Source organism: Pseudophryne corroboree, chromosome 1 (assembly GCF_028390025.1).
Source record: "Pseudophryne corroboree isolate aPseCor3 chromosome 1, aPseCor3.hap2, whole genome shotgun sequence".
In the NCBI taxonomy this organism is placed as follows: Eukaryota; Metazoa; Chordata; class Amphibia; order Anura; family Myobatrachidae; genus Pseudophryne; species Pseudophryne corroboree.
In genome coordinates, this window is record NC_086444.1 from 182,862,858 (window position 1) to 182,886,038 (window position 23,181).

The window sequence follows — 23,181 nt, forward strand, 5'->3', positions numbered from 1 at the left end:
AATCTGTGTAACACAGAAGAAAAGAAGATACTGTAGTGACCCTGCCCCTGTTGGTTATCTGCTTACTATAAGTACACTTGGTATTGAGCACGTAGCAGTGTTTTTTCCATAAGGAACCAGTAATCTTTACAGTAGATATGCAATATACATTAGATAAAAAACACTTTTATTGCAACTGCATACAGGATAAAAACGTCAAGGAGCAGGGATACTCAGCAGACCAGGATGGGATAGGCAGAGACAAAGAGATAATATGGACCCGGGTGTAAGTCTATTTGCTCCCACATGCAAAGGTCCGTGACACGCCTGCTCTCCCCCACTCTTCCAATGTGTTTTCATCACTCCTGCTGTCTTCTTCAAGGTACAGGTAAGCTTTTGATTTTTTTTCAATACTGTACTCTCATATGCTGTACTCTCATATAGTCTTCAATACTGTACTCTCATATGCTGTACTCTCATATAGTCTTCAATACTGTACTCTCATATGCTGTACTCTCATATAGTCTTCAATACTGTACTCTCATATAGTCTTCAATACTGTACTCTCATATGCTGTACTCTCATATAGTCTTCAATACTGTACTCTCATATGCTGTACTCTCATATAGTCATCAATACTGTACTCTCATATGCTGCACTCTCATATAGTCTTCAATACTGTACTCTCATATGCTGTACTCTCATATAGTCATCAATACTGTACTCTCATATGCTGCACTCTCATATAGTCTTCAATACTGTACTCTCATGTGCTGTACTCTCATATAGTCTTCAATACTGTACTCTCATATGCTGTACTCTCATAGAGTCTTCAATACTGTACTCTCATATGCTGTACTCTCATAGAGTCTTCAATACTGTACTCTCATATGCTGTACTCTCATATAGTCTTCAATACTGTACTCTCATATGCTGCACTCTCATATAGTCTTCAATACTGTACTCTCATATGCTGATATTATTTGAATATAATCATATACAGTGTGTACTACTTTTATATCAATCTAGCTGAAGTACCCAGCATTGCCTGCATAGGCGTTTCTATCATGAGTGCAATGTGTTTGATGCAAACAGGCCCCTGGGTCCAGGGGGGCCCCACACTGCACGCAGGTTGTTTTATACTTCCCTTTCCAAAGTCCCGCGATGGGCGCTGTAGCCAACGCAAAACCACTTCCAAAATGGCTGTCGGGCATGTGTAGTAGGAAATTTGTCTGTTGGGCGCCATGTTTCTGGAGACTTGCGCATACGCAGTAGACTCTGGCACAATGCCGGAGCCTATGGTGCAGTGGTGAGGAGGAGGCCCACCCCGAGTCTGCACATGGGCCTCCTCCTTGTTATGCACACCAGTGCCTGCAGGAATGTACTGGTGTCAGAACTGTTATGCACCCCAGTGCCTGCAGGAATGTACTGGTGTTTGAACGGTTGCCAGTGCCTGCAGGAATGTACTGGTGTCTGAACGGATAGGTATGCAAAACAAATGAACTCACAGACAGACTGGGGAATATGACATTACGTACACAGAAGGTGATAGGGTAACAAAATACACACAAAGTGAACAGAGAAGCCCAGAGGCTAAGGAACTGGGTGTCTCCCTAGTATTAGTAATGCTCAGATGGGAAAAGCAAGATGTTGTGTTTTAATACGTAGAGAACCCGAAATGCTGTTGCTAAGGGCAACAGCAAAACCCTAAAGGGTTACCAACGGGTGTGGCAGTAAACTCCTTGGTCAGAGATGGAATGATAGACACAAGGAGAGTCTCCACAATCCTAATTCTCACTTGCAGTGCACAGGTTCAGCTTACTGCCACTAAACTGACACCTGACACCTTGCACAGTGAGACAGGATTTAGGCAGGCAAGTCTTAGAATACAGCCGCAAACTTGCTAAGTTCACAGAGTAGTAAAAGAACCCCAGCAAGTTAAACGACTGACTCCAGTCTTACTGCTAGGTCTGGATTGGCAGAGTGTAGTACCAAATCCCCAGGCCTATTTGCAGTAAGCAACAACAAATACAAAGCTACACAGTACTGGCTAACTTTCAGGAACTGACTAACCAACAAAGATTCAGCAGCATCTGCTTAACCTGAGAAGAGGCCTTATAAAGCAGGTGCTGTCCACGCCCCACTCAGACCTCACAGACTGTGAGCACAAAAACCAGCACCGGATCCCCTGCCGTGCACAGAGCCTGTAACCACTGCACAGCAAAAGACCCGAACCGGAGTATCAGCTGCGCTCAGGTTACTCCGCTAGCACTTGTCTCCCGGTTGCCATGACGACGTGGCAGCACAGGGCAGGAGACCCTAACAGTACCCCCCCTCTGACGAGGGGTCAAAGAACCCCTACCACCGGGTTTATCGGGGAACTGCGAGAAGAAAGAGCGTATCAGTCTGGGGGCATGAAGATCACAACTGCGCACCCACGACCGCTCCTCCGGGCCATACCCCTTCCAGTGCACCAAAAATGACAGCCGACCCCGAACCATCTTGGAGTCAAGAATCCTTTCAACAACAAACTCCCTCTGGCCATGTATCAGAAGAGGGGAAGGTCTTCCACTGGAAGAAGGATTACTAATCGCCCGTTTTAAAAGGGAACAATTAAATGTTTTATTGATACCCAAAGAACGGGGCAGATCTAACTGAAATGCCACCGGATTGATAACCCTGGTGATCTTATAAGGGCCGATGAACCGGGGGCCTAACTTATGAGATGGCTGTCTCAACTTCAAATTCTTGGTAGACAACCAGACGAAGTCTCCTAATTTGAAGCTGCAGGGTCTTTTCCGCTTATCAAAAACCCTTTTGGTCACTAATGACACAGACACAAGGGCTTTCTTCACTTTCTGCCAAATACCTCTAAGGACCGAAACCACAGAGGAACCACCAGGCGTGGAGTCCAGGGGGTCAAAAGAATTGGCCTTAGGATGATGCCCATACACACAAAGGAAGGGAGAGATCCCTGTAGCAGAGTGAGCCGCGTTGTTATAGGCAAACTCCGCCATGGACAGATGAGCAACCCAGTCAGTCTGACACTTGGAGACATAACACCTGAGGAACTGCTCCAAGGACTGGTTCACCCTTTCAGTCTGCCCATTAGACTGCGGATGGTAGCCTGACGACAAGCTGACAGAAATCTGGAGATCGGAACAAAATGCCCTCCAGAATTTGGCCACAAACTGGGATCCGCGGTCAGAGACCACATCAAGTGGCAACCCGTGGAGACGCACAACATGCAGCATAAATAATTCAGACAGGCGTCTGGCCGATGGCAGCCCAACCAGTGGAACGAAGTGCGCCATCTTCGAAAACCTGTCAACGACAACCCAGATGGCTGTCATCCCCGAGGATTTGGGCAAGTCCACCACAAAATCCATTGAAATGTGGGTCCATGGCTTAGATGGGATAGAGAGTGGATGTAATGGGCCAACAGGAACCCCTCTAGGAGTCTTATTTCGGGCACAGATGTCACATGCCCGAACCCACTGATCCACATCCTTAGCCACCGAGGGCCACCACACCGCCCTAGATAGCAACTCCCGAGTTCTGGCAATATTCGGGTGACCTGCCGACTTCTTGGCATGGAATTCCAGGAACACTCGCTGTCTTAACCTAGGAGGCACAAACAAAAGACCTACCGGAAGGTCTGGAGGAGCCTGCTCCTGTGCTCTAAGGACTAATGATAAGAGGTCCTGGGTAATGCCCACTTTAATACATGATGGGGACACAATGGGCAACGGATCCTCAGTGGTCTCCTGGATTGGAGCAAAACTCTGTGAGAGCGCATCAGCCTTGATGTTTTTTGACCCAGGGCGATATGTTATCAAAAAATTAAAGCGAGCAAAAAACAAAGCCCATCGTGCCTGCCTGGCATTGAGACGCTTCGCTGACTCTAAATATGCCAGATTCTTATGGTCGGTGAGAATTGAGACCACAAACTTAGCCCCCTCAAGCCAGTGTCTCCACTCCTCGAGTGCATCCTTAATAGCCAACAATTCCCGGTTACCTACGTCATAATTCATCTCGGCAGGCGAAAATTTACGGGAAAAGTAAGCACAGGGATGAAGGCGATTATCAGACACTCCCATCTGAGAAAGCACTGCCCCAATACCCATCTCAGAGGCATCCACCTCCACCACAAAAGGACGCTCTGGATCTGGGTGTCGCAGCACCTTGGCCGATACAAATGCCCTTTTGAGACGGGCAAAAGCCGCTTTAGCCTCACAAGACCAGTGAGCAACATCCGCCCCTTTCTTAGTGAGTGCCACCAAGGGCGCCACTATAGACGAAAATCCAGCGATAAATCGTCTATAAAAATTTGCAAAGCCCAGGAAATGCTGAAGCGCCTTCAAACTAGTGGGCTGCACCCAATCCAGGACTGCCTGTACCTTGGAACCCTCCATTTGGAAACCTACTGGGGAGATAATATATCCTAGAAATGCGATTTGCTGAACTTCAAATTCGCACTTCTCCAGCTTCGCCCCAAGCCGGTGGTCTCTGAGTTTCTGGAGGACTAAGCGTACATGCTTCCGATGTTCCTCCAGGGAATGGGAGAAGATTAGGATGTCATCTAAGTATACAACTAAGAATCTATCCAAATATTCCCTGAGTACATCATTCATGAAATCCTGGAAGACTGCCGGGGCATTACAGAGCCCAAAAGGCATCACCAAATATTCATAATGCCCTGAGTGGGTATTAAAGGCAGTCTTCCATTTATCCCCCTCTCTTATTCGGATTAGATTGTACGCACCGCGTAGGTCAATCTTAGAAAAAATGGTGGCAGTACGAAGCTGGTCAAACAAGACCGAAATGAGGGGCAGTGGGTATGAGTTTTTAATCGTGATACGGTTCAATTCCCTGAAGTCGATGCAGGGTCGCAACGAACCGTCCTTTTTACCCACGAAGAAGAACCCCGACCCAACTGGAGACTGTGAAGGTCTGATTAATCCCTTAGCCAAGTTCTCCTGAATGTACTCTGCCATAGCCTGAGTCTCAGGACGTGACAGGGAGTACAACCTGCTCTTGGGAAGCTTAGCATTTGGCAACAAATCAATGGCACAGTCATAGGGGCGATGGGGAGGTAGTACCTCTGCAACTTTTTTGGAGAACACGTCCGCAAAATCTGCATAACACCCTGGCAATCCTGGCAAACTTAGCTGCGAGAGCCTGACTGGAAGGCTCAAGCAACTCCTGAAACAATCAGTACCCCAACTAAGAATCTCCCCAGAGACCCAGTCAAATTGAGGATTGTGGGCCCTTAACCAGGGTAACCCCAACACCATTGGGGCAAAAGTACAGACAGTCACATAAAAGGACAATTTTTCAGAGTGTGTGGCTCCAATAAACAAAGAAATCTGGCTAGTGCAAGAGGTAATTTTACCTTGGGATAATGGTTCCCCGTTTAACCCACAAATCTCAATTTCCGATGCCAAGGGTACTAAGGGAACAGAGTGTTTCAGGGCGAATTGGCGGTCCATAAAAACCCCGTCGGCCCCACTGTCCACAAAGGCCTCAGTCTTGACAGTTTGACCGAGGATCTTCAAGGTCACCGGAATGATAAAAGTCTTCTTGGGAAATTCTGACTTCTGGCCTGACAGGATATTTCCCATCACCCTCAGGCCCTGAAGTTTTCCGGCTTTTCTGGGCATGATACTACCACATGACCTTTATTCCCACAGTACAAACACAACCCCTGCTGTCTCCTCCGCGTCTTCTCACGCGAGGAGAGGCGGGTAGCCCCAATCTGCATAGGCTCCTCGGAAAATTCCTCAGAGTCTGAGGTTCCCTTGGGAAAGAAGGAAACCTCAGTCTCCCTTTCAAGCCTACGCTCTCTCAGCCGTCTATCCACCCGGATGGATAACTGCATGAGCTGATCCAAGCTATCAGGCAAGGGATATTGTACCAGTTGGTCCTTTATCTGGTTAGAAAGACCTCTTCGGTACTGGTGTCTCAGGGCTGGGTCATTCCACTGGGTATCATGGGCCAACCTCCGAAACTCCGTACAGTAAACCTCAACTGGCCTTCGCCCTTGCTTAAGGATCGAAATCTGAGCCTCGGCTGAGGCCGTCTTGTCAGGGTCATCATACAACATGCCCAGTGCCGTAAAAAAAGCATCAACACTTTTAAGCGACGGACAGTCAGGCTGCAACCCATATGCCCAGACCTGTGGGTCTCCTTGTAGCAAGGAAATCACTATGCCCACCCGCTGAATCTCCGACCCAGAAGACTGAGGCCTAAGCCGGAAGTATAGCTTGCAGCTCTCCTTGAAACAAAAGAACTGCGAGCGATCTCCAGAAAAACGATCCGGGAGATTTACTTTCGGCTCCTTAACCCCTGAAGGTGCTGCTGCTGCGGGAGCTCCGCCAGCGGCCTGGGAGGTGTGCATTTTAATGGACAAATCATTAAATTGTCGAGTCAGGACCTGCACCTGATCGACCACCTGTTGCAACGTATTTTGAGGGGTATGCTCCATATTCCCACAAAATTTCAACAGGAGTATTAGGCTGCTGAATATGTTATGCACACCAGTGCCAGCAGGAATGTACTGGTGTCAGAACTGTTATGCACCCCAGTGCCTGCAGGAATGTACTGGTGTTTGAACTGTTATGCACACCAGTGCCTGCAGGAATGTACTGGTGTCTGAACGGATAGGTATGCAAAACAAATGAACTCACAGACAGACTGGGGAATATGACATTACGTACACAGAAGGTGATAGGGTAACAAAATACACACAAAGTGAACAGAGAAGCCCAGAGGCTAAGGAACTGGGTGTCTCCCTAGTATTAGTAATGCTCAGATGGGAAAAGCAAGATGTTGTGCTTTAATACGTAGAGAACCCGAAATGCTGTTGCTAAGGGCAACAGCAAAACCCTAAAGGGTTACCAACGGGTGTGGCAGTAAACTCCTTGGTCAGAGATGGAATGATAGACACAAGGAGAGTCTCCACAATCCTAATTCTCACTTGCAGTGCACAGGTTCAGCTTACTGCCACTAAACTGACACCTGACACCTTGCACAGTGAGACAGGATTTAGGCAGGCAAGTCTTAGAATACAGCCGCAAACTTGCTAAGTTCACAGAGTAGTAAAAGAACCCCAGCAAGTTAAACGACTGACTCCAGTCTTACTGCTAGGTCTGGATTGGCAGAGTGTAGTACCAAATCCCCAGGCCTATTTGCAGTAAGCAACAACAAATACAAAGCTACACAGTACTGGCTAACTTTCAGGAACTGACTAACCAACAAAGATTCAGCAGCATCTGCTTAACCTGAGAAGAGGCCTTATAAAGCAGGTGCTGTCCACGCCCCACTCAGACCTCACAGACTGTGAGCACAAAAACCAGCACTGGATCCCCTACCGTGCACAGAGCCTGTAACCACTGCACAGCAAAAGACCCGAACCGGAGTATCAGCTGCGCTCAGGTTACTCCGCTAGCACTTGTCTCCCGGTTGCCATGACGACGTGGCAGCACAGGGCAGGAGACCCTAACACTCCTCTCTTAAAACACCCCTGGTTGCCTGAGTATAAATTTTCCAGTTATAACGTTATCAATGAGTTGGATGTAACTGTCAACATATTAAAAATAATAAGTAGCTTAGTAGCTATTCCATCACACCCAGGAGGTGTCTGCCCAGTGTCATATTATAATCACTTTTACAGTGCAAAGCGGGGTTAAAGTTTTCCATCTGTTATCAATACTGCTATTCCAAGGCTTTTGGGTACACAACATTTTTGGTCTTTCCATCTCCATTTGTGTTTAGCGCCGGCCGTGTTCTCAGATGTTAAACAGAATTGTCAAGAGACCCCAGACTCCCCATGTGAGGTATTTTTTCAACACTATAAAGTGACTTAGGTGTAATGACTTCCATTGGGATTTGAATGCTTATGTTATAAAGGGAAAGACAAACTTGGAACTTCCTTCTGTTGTCAACCATTGCTGTCAGCTGGTGTTACTGGGATGGAACCACTCAACCTAGTGTAATTGGTATAAGGACCCCAGTCCTAGAGTTGTCATGGGCTGCATACTCTTCTGCCTGCCAGTGGGTTCTATAAGTATATCACCGCCTGGGACCAGGGGTTTGTCAGGCATCCTCCAAGCAGATTTCTGCTGTCTGACAACATCTCTTGTTGGAGGGGAAAATCTAACAGACAGGTCTCTGCAAATAAGCGCATTTAGTGCAAACAACAAGAACACAGTTTACTTAAGAGACTGAGGAAGATAAACAGTAGGAGACAGCTGTTATAAAGAACTGTTCTCTAAAGTCTGTTTGACAAAAGAAGTGTCTCAGTTTCCTTTTAGAAATAAAAGACACTATTTACATTCATTGAGTTTCAGGGAACTCCATATGGGCAAGTCTCATTTCTTTCGAAGGAAATTAGAAATAGAGAAGTGACAAATTGAGTCATTTTAAACTCAAGTTTGTCCCTGGCCTCTACGAATCTAATTTCCTCCAGCGGAACACCTATGCTGGCTATTGATGATATTACAGAACAGAATGATAGTTGTCTAAAGTCTTTTATTTCCCAGGGTACACAGCAGATTGTGGCTGCACATAAAATACAAAACTGCAGCCGCATCTGAAAGAAACAAGTAATCAATAAAATAAGTAATAAGAATTCCCAGACAACTAAATATTTTTCTGATTATTTTGTTTCCATAAGCGTACACTCATGATTATGAAATAAATCTATCAGAGAAATCGTACACACCACTGCTGTGCTAGAACGTATCTATAGGGATATTGTAGTTTTCATTCCTGATTTTGCTTGTAGTAAAGTTCCAAGGATTCTGAGTTTGAACAATTATTTGCGTAAAAGCAGAATTACTGGCAGCTGCCATATTCAGAATTATGTAGGTTATTTACAATCTGCAGCTGAAAGAAATGTGACAATTACAGCTATAAATCTATGAATAACATAAATCTATATTATAATGACCAGATTTATGACCAGATTTAAAAAAAACAGCAAAAAAATGTTCTACAGGTATCTGCAGAAAAGCTAGTGTAACCCGTAGCAACCAATCAGACATTACCTTTACTTTCTAACTTGTCCTAGGAAATATAACATTTGATTGGTCGCTATGGGCGATAAACCCTTTTTCCGTAACCGTTGGTTTATCTGCTGTGGCAATGGCGACAGCAGATAAACCAAACAGCGCATCTATTCTTCCCATTTCCCTTACTAATGGCTTATGTCCAGGATAGATCTGTGCTTATCCCAAGCATGTTTAAATTCCTTTAGTGTTTTATTTCCAAAGACATCTGCTGGAAGTGCGTTGCAAACAAACATCTACTGTCTGTATCCTCATTAGAGGAAGTGTAGTTGTTTCATTCATAAGCAGTAATAAATTTATCCATGAACAGTGTTAAAATAAAATGTTTCTGTGTGCAATCCCTGCTCAGGGAACTAGGGAACAGTAGGAGTAATGGGATGGGAGGAAGCCAATCTTTTGTCTATTGATATCAGCTGAGCAAACAAAAATCTATTGGTAAGAAGAAAAAGTTTGCGTCGCCGTGGAGCATTTACAAGACCACAACTGAATTGGTGCAGCGGAATTGCTTTCTCATGTCCAGCGTACAACCCTGCTGATCATATCTATGTTCTGTCTCTGCATATGACGTATAGTATAAATACACATGTATGTGGGAATTTTCTGCCTTGCACAAATGTAAACGCCACTGCTGAGTACAGCCTGCTGCTACACACACTTCTGTCACCTTCTACATTCATTTAAATGTCCTGTAATACGCTGCTTACTTACCCTTGCTTTTGTTCTATGTGCAGGATGCATCAAGGATCGCATGCAAATATCCTGCCACTCATCACAGGCATAACGGCATATGGTTGATTAAAATCACAAAGGACAGCTCACCCGATAACAGTTGTCCGTTGTGATGATAGGACTTCTAGGTTTATTACCCAGGAGTCCTCTCTTTGCATGCATTAGCTGATACACATGCCAGAGGGGACACTGGGAGGGATCGGATTTTATCCCTCCTACGGCATCTCACCAATTAGGCCTCTATAAGGTAATGCCATCTACAGATGGCAGTGCCTACGAGGTCCAAGCTCCGGAATACATCACAGAGCTTGGTACATACCCGAAATGCGGCCTAACCTCCAAAAATAAAATTTCCAAAGGTTTAACCACCGCTGGTGTATCTTGCCACATAATCCCTAAAATAAACAAAAAAAATTATTTCCTTTTTTAGATAAAATTTTCAATGAGATTATATAATTGCTACTTATTTTTACTAACATGGGGAAGGTTATGTATTTGGAATCATATATCATGAACAGTAACCAGAAAAGAACACAGATGAAAGAAGCCCACAGGAACATTGCACATGGAAAAAACCCCATTGTCATAATGCAATTTCTATGTGGGATTTTTTCTGTGTCGGTTTTTTTTCTGGTTAAATTTGAGATTATTAGTAAAGTCCTACTCTCCACCACTACAGAGACAGTGGGATATACGTAATAGGGTCTGAGTTTGCCGGATATCGTCCAAGAATGGCCATATTTTTATAGTGCCAATCATTTACAAAGCGAAACCCACCTGGCATCATGGAGATTGCGCAGTAGTGTTCTACACATTTCACAGGAAAGGGCTATAAAACCATTGCTAAAGTAAAACATCTACTGTATGAAACAAGCATCGTAGTGTAGCCTGAGCTTTACTCTGTTGTTACTATGTAAGTGTACAAAGTTTTCCAAATTTACTATCTGGTCCCATCCAAGGCCAGATTAAAAACGTGGCTCCAGGCATTTATATAAACATAGGCCCATTATTGTTGTCTAGCTGGCTATATAGTCGGCCATAAATCATAAGCCTTAAAATTGTCAAGTTTTCTCACAAAATTCTGCAGTTTTTCTATTTGTATATATTTAGGCAGACAGTGGTGCTGATTGTGCAGGGGGTGCAGAGACCAACATAGCACTAGCCACACCCACATAGTACTAGTCACACCCACATAGCACTTGCCACACCCACATAGGACTGGTCACAGCTCCTTCCCATCTCAGTGTTAGCCCCTGATCATTTTGAGCCCCAGGCCCATGTGGCCCTTAATCAGACCTGGTTCCATCTTAATGGGGCACATTTTGCGTCTTCCAGTTCATTTCTATGTGTATATATATATATATATATATATATATATATATATATACCGACAGCGGAATGCCAGCAGGGGAAGGGGGGGTGAGGGCAGCAAGCCCCGTCGTGGGTTCTATTCCCACTATATGGGTGTTGTGGACACCCATGAGTGGGAATAGTCCCTGTTGGTCGGCAGGCTGACCATCGGGATTGTGAGTGAGCAGGATGTAGGGGGAGGCATTGTGACTGCCGGTTACATAGCTACATCCCTTTTTAGATAGCACCATCAGTCGCACCATTGAAACTTTTACCAGCCCTATGCTAGGTGCAAATCATCCGTCTGAGTATGGCCTACAATGTGAGCAATTGAAACGTCTCTATATGCAACCACTTATCAGCCACATGCCCACACTATTTACATTTGCGTCTGATTAGCCAATCCCCTTTAACAAAACAGGAATGCCCAACACATTGCTAATACACTTCTTGGTGCTTGTGTCTGACTCTGTACTGCAACTCTGTACAAACACCATCACGGTATATGCATGTGCAGTACGACTCAGATGCAAGTGCAGATTAAAAACATTGGGGGTAATTCTGAGTTGATCGCAGCAGGAATTTTGTTAGCAGTTGGGCAAAACCATGTGCACTGCAGGGGAGGCAGATATAACATGTGCAGAGAGAGTTAGATTTGGGTGGGTTATTTTGTTTCTGTGTAGGGTAAATACTTAAATACTGGCTGCTTTATTTTACACTGCAAATTAGATTGCAGATTGAACACACCACACCCAAATCTATCTCTCACTGCACATGTTATATCTGCCTCCCCTGCAGTGCACATGGTTTTGCCCAACTGCTAACAAAATTCCTGCTGCGATCAACTTGGAATTACCCCCATTGGGCCTAATTCTGAGTTGATCGCTGCAGCAATTTTGTTAGCAATTGGGCAAAACCATGTGCACTGCAGGTGTGGCAGATATAACATTTGCAGAGAGAATTAGATTTGGGTGGGTTATTTTGTTTCTGTGCAGGGTAAATACTGGCTGCTTTATTTTTACACTGCAATTTAGATTTCAGTTTGAATACACCCCACTCAAATCTAACTCTCTCTGCACATGTTATATCTGTCCCCCTTGCAGTGTACATGGTTTTGCCCAACAGCTAACAAAATTGCTGCTGCGATCAACTCAGAATTAGGCCCATTGTACAAGAAAAAAATAAAAAACACATTGGCCCCCACAGGAAAAAACACACATATTGGCCCCCACAGAAAACAATAAAACAAATTGCCACCCACAGAGGAAATATAAAAATGTATAATAATAAAGCTTTTGGTATCACAATTTGTTTCAAATTCCACTGCTCTTTAAAAGGCCTAGTGACAACAAGAGGTTTTATACTTATTGGCTGTAACATCTATATATTCATTATTTGTTAACATTTATGTAGCACTAACATAGCATTTTCTTTCAAAGTCCTGCAGGGGCGGATTGGGTAGTGAAAGTGGCCCTGGAATTTGCTGGAGTGGCCTCACATGGGCGGCACAAGATGTATACCGTGTAATCATGGCGGCAGCACCACTCCTCACATGTCAACAAAGAAAACAGGCCCCATATGCACTTTGGCCCACCGGGTATCTTTCCAGGTGGACCCTATGGCCAATCTGCCCCTGGGTAGAAGGGAGCATGGGTGACGTCTGTTATTGCTGCTTTTTTACTGTCATATAAAGGGATAATGGGGGTCATTCCGAGTTGATCGCTCGCTGCCGTTTTTCGCAGCATAGCGGTCAGGCTAAAAATTGGCTATTCTGCACATGGGTATGGGCCGGAGGGCGCACGCGCCAAGTAATTTCACACAAGACTAAGCAATTTTACACAGGGGCGAGCAACGCTTTTCAGTCGCTCTGCTGATCGGTGAGTGATTGGTGAGTGGGTGTTTCTGGGCGGAAACTGACCATTTTCCGGGAGTGTGCTAAAAAACACAGGCGTGTCAGGCTAAAACGCAGGAGTGGCTGGAGAAACGGGTGAGTGGCTTGTGACGTCAAACCAGGAACTAAACAGTCTGCAGTGATCACAATCTAGGAGTAGGTCTAGAGCTACTCAGAAACTGCAGGAAAATATTTTCTGCTAATCTTTTGTTCACACTTCTGCTAAGCTAAGATACACTCCCAGAGGGCGGCGGTTTAGCGTTTGCACTGCTGCTAAAAGCAGCTAGCAAGCGATCAACTCGGAATGAGGGCCAATGGTCTCATTTAATTTACTGAGTATTGTAAAATGCTAATTCAACTGTTAGTATCTATGTCACCAGGAGTTATACAGTAGGTGGGAATTAGCGGTGCAAGGGAAAATGGCAATACCAGAAGTGCCTGCTATCTGTGCAGCAATCGCAGCAATGGCTGGGGTTACTCCATGCCTAATTGAATTCCCCAATGGAAAAACAGCCAAAATGAGAGGAAAAACAGGGATGACCTCTTTTTGACCTTTTGATCAATTTGTACCTTAGTGGGGTGATTGCCAGGAATTGGTACAGGCAGCTTCAGTATAATATAACCAAGGTATACAGGGCATACTTGAGGGTGTATAGCTCATATCACCGCAAAGACTTGCATGAAAATATGTGTTTGTTTTTTCCTTTTAAACAGTGATTTAGTCAGAAACGGAACCCTTTATATTTCCCAAGTTTTCCATTCTCCGTCTCCACCAACGCCCGCTGGATAGACGTTTGTGGGTTACTGGCTGCAGTATGTGCCAGTCAGCTTAATGAACCCCTCTTCCTACTCATAAAGCTGCCTGTCTGCCCTTTCAATCACCCTCAAATTTAATAAGGCAACAATTCACACTATATGCAAGAATAATATTATGCCCTCATTTCTAATCTAATCACATGCACGAGAAATGGAAGGGGAGCAAGAAAAGAAACAGTGACCCAACTTATGTGAATTACAAAAAGTGTATTGAATTTATTCAGAAGGCGTGCGATAAGAACAGCAGCTGGTACATCCTGCATGTTGCTGCAACAAAGATCGCTCTATAAGGCAGCTCCCTTCACCAGGGTCTCTGGAGTTTCACCTCGACTTGTTCATTACCAGACATTTCATTATTCTCAGATTGTTAGACTGCATCTGACTCTAATATCATTTCTTTCATAAAGGTGTCAGTAACACATATTACACCTCATATCACTGATCGTGGAAAGTTATAGATACTAAATAAACTATTAATGTTTATTTTTCCCTGTCATAAATATGCTATATAGGCACATGGATACCATAGTATAGTATTTACCAGAGACGTGCAGTGAGGTCATAGGCTGGGGTGGCACTGATTATATATCTATCTATCTATCTATCAGTTCAATACCAAGCCCAGCGGCCCCCTGTCTCACCTGGGTGTCCGGGATTGTGCAGCCGCTGCTGCTGGCTGGGAGGGAGAGGGAAGTGCGCTGTCCGCTGCTGCACGCATCACTGCCTTCAGGACCACTGCTTCTGCCCGCCAGCCACTGCCAGGTCCCGCTGCTTCCGCCCGCCCGCCTGCCGCCGCTGGGTCCCGCCGCTTCCGCCCACCAGCCACTGCCGGGTCCCGCCGCTTTCGCCCGCCGCATATAGGGGTGGTTGGACAGCGGATCCAGCACTGGATCCGTTGTCCAATCACAGCTACCTCGTTGATATGGGCATGGTGTTCCTATCAACGAGGCACTTATAGAAGTGCCACTTACTCCATAGTTTTTAATGGGCTTTTACAGTCCAAGTGCTTGGCCCCGCCCCCCGCTTAATCCCATTCTAATTGCCAATGGGAGGCACTGCTATCAGTGCATCCCAAACCAATTTAAAGTACTAAAATGATTACCATAATATAAAGATAATACTTATAACACAAAATATGTCATAAGTATCTTCTTTGTATTATTTGAATCATTAATGACAGGGGAGGCATTGCCTCCTCTGACTGCACGTCCCTGGTATTTACTAATGAAATTGTTCTATACAGTCAGAGAAATATGTACAGTAGTTATTATTATTATTATTATTATCCTTTATTTATTTGGCGCCACAAGAGTTCCGCAGCACCTGACAAAGTACAAAAACAAATGAGGAAAACAAGAACATAGTGACTTACAGTATGAGACAATGTAGGACACGTACATGGTATATAGAAGTTGCAGTAAGAGAAGGAAAGGCACATGAGGGGGGATGGCCCTGCTGTGAGAGCTTACATGCTAAAGGGTAGTTGCGAAGCATACTTGCCTACTCTTGAAAAAGCATTTCAGGGAGATGTGAAAGTAACACCTATCAGTGCGGACGTGTACTGCTACATCTGAGAGGCGTGTCATAAAAATGACTTACATCCAAATGTAAATGAGCCCCAAAGTTAGTAAGATCTACTTGTTGATGAAGAAAAGACTCTTATATTTTGTGGAATTTGTCCGTGTATTGTGCTTTACAAGAGGTTCCATATACTGTTAGTGGCCATGAGAAACTTTATTTAAAATGCTTGTAGCCATAGGGATCATTGTGCCTTATAATCAATGCCAGGAAATGGCAGTGATAAGCTATTTGAATGTATTTATCTGTGATTTATTTTTTTCACCCCAAGAATGTAACAGCTGCATAATGGGGTTAAGCTGCAATCAGGGAGATTGCTGGACTAGGGAGGGAGTCAGGGAGGTTGCTGCTATTTCAGGGAGTCTCCTGCAGAATGTGGGCGGATAGGCAACCAACATATCCCTTACGTCGGAGAAACGCGTCAAAGGGAACTGAGCCGTATGAGTGGGAGTTCCAACAGGTTGCATCGATTATAGATAGAGCTGCCGCGCTGATCACCTTTACCGCCGACAACCATCTAGCCGTGTCCTCCCTCCCTGGGACTTGCAATCCATCTGCTGGCGCTCCCGCTACTGTCATACCACCCAGCAGCAGTGGACATGCTAACAACAGACTTTATCAAGCGGTGAGCAACGCTGCTATCAGCCGGCCGGGGGGGGGGGGGGGGGGGGGTCGTAGCATAACGCAGGCTTTCAGAGGACATCACTACACTTCTAGGTGGTTACACATCTAAGAATCCTGTATAAAGCACCTGGAAAGGAATAACAGGACTTGGGGGGTCATTCCGAGTTGATCGTAGCTTTCCTGACATGCAGGGGGACGCCCAGCATGGGGCTAGTCCTCCCTGCATGTCAGTCCGGCCCCTCCCTCGCAGAAGTGCAAAGGCATCACACAGCGGCGATGCCTTTGCACTTCAGGAGTAACTCCCGGCCAGCGCATCTTTAGCGAGCTGGTCGGGAGCTACTCCTCGCTTCCTGGCCCGCAGTGGCTGCGTATGACATCGCCCCCCCCCCCCATTCGGTCCGGCCACACCTGCGTTGGCCGGACCGCGACTACGAAATGGCGGCCAAACGCCGCCATTTTGCCCCCTCCCGCCCATCGATCGCCTCTGCCTGTCAATCAGGCAGAGGCGATCGCTGTCCTGCCACGGCCGCCGGCCGTCCCGCATGCGCAGGTGCACAAAGGTGCCGGCGCATGAGCAGCAGGGACCCATTTGCTCTGCTGCGTGAAAACGCAGCGAGAGAACGGGTCGGAATGACACCCTTGGTGTGGCCAGATTTATTTACCATAAAGTTACCTGCAACCAGCATTTAAGTGGAACTTTCAACTTCTTAATAAATTGAATACACCAACTTTGTCTAAAATGGGATCATAATCTTCCCTACAGTAGGTGCAAGCAATTTGGATGCATCTTGATACTTAGTGACTACCCACTAGTGCGGTTTTAAACATTTTTACAATGTGTCATTGTGAACAGGAAACAATTGTTTTTATGTGATTAAATAAATTGTATATTTTTAAGTATACATGCGCTCTCTTTATCTTCCTATATTATAGATAAGTTTAATTTTCCACAGGGCTGTCAGAATACCCTATGAGAGCAGCAAATAACAATAATATTAAGTATATTGCAGTATTGTCATATTTTACAGGTACAGGGCGCCTGATTTTGATTTTCTGTGTGTAGGATTATCAATATTTAAGTGTTGCGATTACATAACATGGATGTATCAATAATCACATGCAGCATAACTCCCAACATACCTCACAGAGCTCTGTGAGCTGCTGGCCACGCCCCCAGCTCCTCTGTCTTCTATGAATAAATGCCCACTGCGTCTATTCCAGGGGTGGGGAACCTTTGGCCCTCCAGCTGTTGTTGAACTACACATACCAGCATGCCTTGCTACAGTTTTGTTATATGGCCATGCTAAAACTGTTGCAGGGCATGCTGGGATGTGTAGTTCAACAACAGCTGGAGGGCCGAAGGTTCCCCATCCCTGGTCTATTCACTGCTGCTTTGCTATGCATAGCAGAGTGACAGGAGGCCTCCCAACTGCCCCCCTCCCACCCCCATCGCGGGACACTGTGGCCCGCAGGTGGGACAGCGGGACAGTGCCCTAAAAACGTGACTGTCCCGCGAAAATCCGGACAGTTGGGAGGTATGCATGCAGGGGCAGAGCTTGCAAGAAAGTTCTATCCCTGTGATGCCACTCCGCAGACATATTGGGGTATTTTTCATGAAAAATACCCAGAGTATGTGCTGCGCATGGGCCACCGTAAACATTGATGTCCCCTCGCTGCTGCCTCACAGCATCACTTTACTGCACTGGGGTTTCATGCAGCAGCGCAGGAGGCCCCGATGGCTGGCAGCCCTCAACAGAGCACCGATCTCTAGTCCCTGGGCATAGGACACACATAGCTGATAACATCGGACACACATAGCTGATCACACTACCACGTCCCTGCACAGTTTTCTCTGTCAGCGGGCAGATAAAGCTGTGCAGGAGTATGGGATCTACAGTAAGCCCTCTGATCAGTGGCGGAACTAGCAAGCGGTGGGCCCAGGTGCGACAAAATGCTTTGCCCCCCCCCCCATCCAAGTCCACCCCCTCACCCCTTGAGAGGATCTGGTGAGGGGGACCTGCTCAGTGCCAGAGAAATGGATACCTAGCAACAGTGCCGTAACTAGACATTTTAGCACTGTGTGCAAGAAACGGCATCGGAGCCCCACCCCTGCATGCAAAACAGGGGCAGTGCGCGGCGTACGCGCGCGCAAAAATACATAGTGGCGTGGCTTCGCGGGGAAGGGCTGTGGCCACAAAATAATACCAATTCCTAAAACGGTGCACAGTAGTCTCCATTCTTCAAATTACGCCGCACAGTAGCACCACTACACCAGGTAGAGACCCTTTTACACCTTACAGCGAACAGATTCCTCTTTTTACACATTACGGCAGACAGCGTCCCCTTTTTACACATTACGGCAGACAGCGTCCCCCTTTTTATACATTACGGCAGACAGCGTCTCCTTTTTACACATAACGGCAGACAGCGTGCCCTTGTTACACATAGCGGCAGACAGCGTGCACTTTTTACACATTACGGCAGACAGCGTACACTTTTTACACATAACGGCAGACAGCGTGCCCTTGTTAAACATAGCGGCAGACAGCGTCCCCCTTTTTACACATTACGGCAGACAGCGTACACTTTTTACACATAACGGCAGACAACGTACACTTTTTACACATAGCGGCAGACAGCGTGCCCTTGCTACACATTACGGCAGACAGCGTGCCCTTGTTACACATTACGGCAGACAGCGTGCCCTTGTTACACATTACGGCAGACAGCGTGCCCTTGTTACACATTACGGCAGACAGCGTGCCCTTGTTACACATTACGGCAGGCAGATTCCCCCTTTTTACACGTTGCGGCAGGCAGTCCCCCGTTTTTACACATTGCGGCAGGCAGATTCCCCCTTTTTACACGTTGCGGCAGGCAGTCCCCCGTTTTTACACATTGCGGCAGGCAGATTCCCCCTTTTTACACATTACGGCAGGCATATTCTCCCTTTTTACACATAGTGGCAGGCAGATTCCCCATTTTTACACATTGCGGCAGGCAGATTCCCCATTTTTACACATTGCGGCAGGCAGTCCCCCCTTTTTACACATTGCGGCAGGCAGTCCCCCATTTTTACACATAGCGGCAGGCAGTCCCCCCTTTTTACACATTGCGGTAGGCAGTCCCCCATTTTTACACATAGCGGCAGGCAGTCCCAACAAATAAAGAAAGAGACAGAAAGAAATAAAGAAAGAAATAGACAGAAAGAAAGAAAGAAATAAAGAGAAAGAAAGAAAGTAGAATCATACTTACCCTCTCCGCTGGCTCAGGCTCCTCGTGCAGCTTGACGATTCCCGGGCAGTAGACGAGGTGGAGGAGGGAGCCGCAGCAGCACTGTGTTATTGGTGGAGGCGCTGCTGCCCCCCTGCTTCACTATAGGCTGTTCTCGGAAGACAGCCTATAGTGAAGCAGAGGGCAGCAGCAGCAGCGCCTCCACCAATAACACAGCGCTGCTGCGGCTCCCTCCTTCACCTCCGTCCTCCTCCTTCCCCCGTCCGTGCCGCTGCTCCTCTCCTCTGTGGGCGGCTGTGCGCTGTGGGCAGCGGTTGCCTGCAGCGCACAGCGGCATGTAATGAGTCAGTTTGACTCATTACATGCTTGGGTCCCTGGACAGAGGCGGGCCCCAGTGCAACGCACTGCTTGCCCTGTCGGTAGTTCCGCCTCTGCCTCTGATAATGCTACGTCAGGATAGTAACATAGTAACATAGTATCTGAGGTTGAAAAAAGACAATTGTCCATCGAGTTCAACCTACTTGTGGTCTCCTATGCATGATGATTTGACTAAAATTTCTGACTGATACTGCTGTCAGCCGTTGCATTTTATCCCTATTTATAGTAACTATAATGCATGACTATGCACCATACCCCTGGATATCCTTATCCATTAGGAATTTATCTAACCCATTCTTAAAGGTGTTGACAGATTCCGCCATTACAACTCCCTCGGGCAGGGAATTCCAAACACGTATTGTCCTTACCGTGAAAAAGCCTTTACGCCGTATTGTGCGGAATCTCCTCTCCTCTAACCTGAGCGAGTGTCCACGAGTCCTCTGTGTTGATCTAACCAAAAACAGGTCCCGCGCAAGCTCTGTGTATTGTCCCCTTATATATTTGTAGATGTTGATCATATCCCCTCTTATACCCCTTTTACACCTACGAGCACGGGTCGCAGCCGGGAGCCTGACACGGGAGCTGCCCCCTGCTGCGACCCGTGCTCGGTCCCTTTCCCATCAGCAGTCACAACCCGGCATATGCCGGGTTGGTGACGCTTCTAGCTACACGGCAGGGGCGGCGCTGGGAGATCACATGATCTCCCAGCGCCGCCCATCCATACAGTGTAAACGGGAGCCGTGTCGCATCGACACGGCTCCCGTTTACACTACACCCTACCCGGATCATTCCCGTGTCCTACCCAGGTAAATAGCCGGGTAGGATTCACGGGTCACTTGATCCGGGTTGACCCTTTTCCACTTGCCAAAAACACGGGTAAATGCGCGCCCCCGTGCATTTACCCGTGTTTTTTGAGCTAGTGGAAAAGGGGTATTAGTCTCCGCTTTTCCAATGTAAACATGCCTAGTCTTTCAAGCCTTTCCTTGTATTCCATCGTCTCCATGCCCTTAATTAGTTTGGTCGCCCTCCTCTGTACCTTTTCAAGCTCCAGGATATCCTTTTTGTAGTACGGTGCCCAGAATTGTACACAGTATTCAAGGTGTGGCCTCACTAGTGATTTATATAACGGGAGTATAATACTCTCGTCCCTAGCATCAATACCCCGTTTTATGCATGCTAATATCTTATTAGCCTTCTTTGCTGCAGTCCTACTTTGGGTACTACTGCTTAGCTTGCTATCTATGAGGACACCCAAGTCCTTTTCCAGTACAGAATCCCCTAATTTTACCCCATTTAGTAGGTAGGTGTAATTTTTGTTCATGGGTACTAAAAGGGATTTTACCAAAGCACTAAGCAATGACGATTACAGGTCATCATTGCTACATAAGGTGAAAGATGTCCCTAACGCAAGGGAAAATACTTATCTTAGTTGTATGTATGTAAACGCCAGAAGCATTACTGGTAAAAAGGGTGAACTAGAAATACTTGCAGCAAGCAAACAGTATGATATTATAGGAATTACTGAAACTTGGTGGGATGAATCTCATGATTGGACAGTCAATCTGGAGGGCTATACACTGTTTAGGAGAGACAGACTAAATAAAAAGGGTGGAGAGGTGTGTCTTTACGTAAAGCCGTTTTTAAAACCTGATATACGGGAAGATATTCAGGAGGGGACTGTAGACACTGTCGAGACATTATGGGTAGAAATTGCATGCGGGGAAAAAGGAATAAAAAAGTTAGTATTGGGTGTATGCTATAGGCCACCTGGTATCAACGCATCTGATGAGGAATTGTTACTAAAGCAAATTGAAAGAGCAGCAGGAGTAGGAGACATAGTAGTGATGGGAGATTTTAACTATCCAGAGATAAACTGGAAAAACGATTTATGTGATACTGCTAGGGGAAATATGTTTTTAAACACACTTAATGATAACTACTTAGTCCAACTAATTGAGGAACCAACTAGGTACAATGCAATCTTAGACCTGGTATTAACAAACAATGGGGATTTGGTATCAGGTATTATAGTAGGGGAACCCATAGGAAACATCGACCACAATATGGTCACATTCAATATCAGTTTCCATAAACAGCCCTATACTGGCTCAACTAGGACTCTAAACTTTAGCAAAGCAAATTTTGAAAAGATGAGGGTATTTTTCAGGGATATTGAATGGGAAGGTTTGTTTTTAGGAAAAAATACTACGGAGAAATGGGAGGTACTAAAATTCCTGCTAGCTAAAAATACACTCAAATGTATTCCTATGAGTAGCAAAAAAAGGAATAAAAATCATAAACCGATGTGGCTTAACAAACAGATTAAGGAACTTATGTGCAAGAAAAGGCGAGCATTTAAAAAATACAAATCTGACGGGGAAGCAGAGTCATTTCAGCACTATAAGAAATGTAACAAAATTTGCAAAAAGGAAATAAGAGCGGCTAAAGTAGAAACTGAAAAACTAGTAGCAAAGGAAAGCAAAGCGAATCCCAAAAAAATCTTTAAATACATTAATAGCAAGAGATTAAAGAAGGAGAGTATAGGCCCTTTAAAAGACAAGTTGGGAGTCTTAAGCAAAAATGATAATGACATAGCGGAAACACTAAATGAGTTTTTTTCAACTGTATACACTAGGTAGGACCCATTTCAGGGACTGACACACAATCTCAATAATGAGAATATCCCACTGATAGGTACTTATTTAAGCGAGGAAGTAGTCTGTGACCGATTAAAACATTTAAAGATTAATAAATCACCAGGGCCCGATGGTATTCACCCAAGGGTTCTAATGGAGCTTCACTCTGAACTGGCAAAACCGCTATCTTTGATCTTTAAGGATTCAGTTATATCAGGTATGGTTCCCAAAGACTGGCGTATAGCGGAAGTAGTGCCTATATTCAAAAAGGGAAGTAAAGCTGAACCAGGTAATTATAGACCAGTTAGTCTTACATCTATAGTGGGGAAAGTATTGGAAGGTATTCTAAGAGAGAGTATTCAGAAGTTCCTTGAAGTCAATAAGGTCATTAAAAGGAATCAACAAGGGTTTATGAAGGACAGATCCTGTCAAACCAACTTACTTGGCTTTTATGAAACAGTAAGCGCAAACCTAGATCAGGGTAAAGACGTGGATGTAATCTTTTTAGACTTTGCCAAAGCGTTCGGTACTGTACCACACATGAGACTTATCTACAAGCTACAAGAATCAGGGCTAGGAAGCACAATATGCACTTGGGTCAAAAACTGGTTAGATAATAGGGAGCAGCGCGTTGTGGTTAATGGATCTTTTTCAACTTGGACTGAAGTGCTAAGTGTAGCAATGATGTCCTTATGTAGCAATGATGACCTGTAATCGTCATTGGTTAGTGCTTTGGTAAAATCCCTTTTAGTACCCATGAACAAAAATTACACCTACCTACTAAATGGGGTAAAATTAGGGGATTCTGTACTGGAAAAGGACTTGGGTGTCCTCATAGATAGCAAGCTAAGCAGTAGTACCCAAAGTAGGACTGTATGTCATTGGTTAGTGCTTT